Source organism: Octodon degus, unplaced genomic scaffold, assembly GCF_000260255.1.
Source record: "Octodon degus isolate 3935 unplaced genomic scaffold, OctDeg1.0 scaffold00169, whole genome shotgun sequence".
Taxonomy (NCBI): Eukaryota; Metazoa; Chordata; class Mammalia; order Rodentia; family Octodontidae; genus Octodon; species Octodon degus.
Window position 1 is genome coordinate 3,179,571 of NW_004524745.1, and position 1,443 is coordinate 3,181,013.

The 1,443-nt window shown below is 35.4% G+C and overlaps 1 protein-coding gene across 12 annotated transcripts in view; it reads right to left on the bottom strand.

Annotated features, from left to right (window-relative positions):
* Positions 1-1,443, bottom strand: part of Apc (APC, WNT signaling pathway regulator) — a 145,053-nt gene that overhangs the window by 46,861 nt on the left and 96,749 nt on the right. The window lies entirely within an intron of this gene.

Sequence of the window (1,443 nt, forward strand, 5' to 3'; positions counted from 1 at the left end):
TATGTATGTATATAAGTGTGTATATATATATATACACACACACACATATATAGCTCACTGGTAAGTTGGAGTTAATTCAACTTTTAATACATTTAACTTTATGAAACAGGTCTCTACATGTTTAGTAAAACTGTACAAACACAAGTTATATATCAAACTGTACAGCACATATATTATGAAAATCAAAATTTAGAAGTTATTTTTAGTGATAAGGGTTTAGTTCAGTGGTGGAATACAGGCTTAGCACATGGAAGGCCTTAGGTTCTGTTTCCAACACTCGCTTCAAATGTTATTCTCAAACATATTTCAAGAAAGTGAAGGGCTGGTCAAATAGCTCAGTGGATTAAAGCACCTAGTAGCAGACACAGGGGCTGGGGGTTCGAACCCTGGGCCTGCTATGCCAGCCCCACCCCTGAGGTGTGCTGAGACAGCAATTGAGACTGGGTGTGGTGGTACGCCCCTGTAATCCCAGCGCTTGGGAGGCTGTAAACAGGCAGATGGATCACTATGAGTCCGATCTAGTAGTGAGACCTTAAATACCCTGTAGACCCTCACCTAAAAATACAAAAGAAAGAAAAACTGAAAATTACAGTAAATCTAATTTTATTGATTGATTGATTGGTACTGGGGATCAAACTTATGACCTTATGCTTGCCAGATAGGTGCGTATGCACTAAGCTATCTCCCAGGCTCTAATATTTTATATGAATCTAGATCTTAAGCTACAGGGAAAGAACATTTGATTTGTTGTAATATCAGGGTTTAAGCAAGAGAATCTCAAAGTTACTCCTGTTATGAGTCAATAGTATTTTTCAAACTTTTTATTACCTACTGCAGCTAAACATTACTTTTATTTCCAATAAAAAGATCACAAAGCTTAATTCAAAGAGAAGAAAGAGGTGTACTAACAGTGTTTGGACAGGATATCCTGTCTGCTTCTTGTACTATGGATAACCCCTAAGAAGATGACAATGTACAACTTATTGTATCGAAACTGTCCTATTAATCAGCTTTGAAAGTGTCTCATTCATATTTGTTTTTCAATAAAATTAAAATAAAAAAAATCACAAAGATGGCACAGCTTTTACTTTCCCGCCATAGCAAGACTATCAAATGGCCACTAAACAGTACATGCAGAGCGATTTACATGAAATTGAAACAATGTGGGAAAAGTATTTTTAAAATATTAAGCATATTTGTAATAATTTTAGAGCTACTGAGTTTTCTATGTATCTAAACTCTTAACATGAAATTATTAAATATTTTTTGGTTCACTTTTTAGAGGTTTTAAGGCAAATAATTCTATCATTTATAGGTAACAAATATTTATTTTCTTCTTTTTGAGATGGTGATTATTGGGGCCAGGGAGATAGCTCAGTGGAATAAGTGCTTGCCTGGCAAGTGCAAGGTCCTGAGTTTGATCCCTGGTACCGAAAAAGGAAA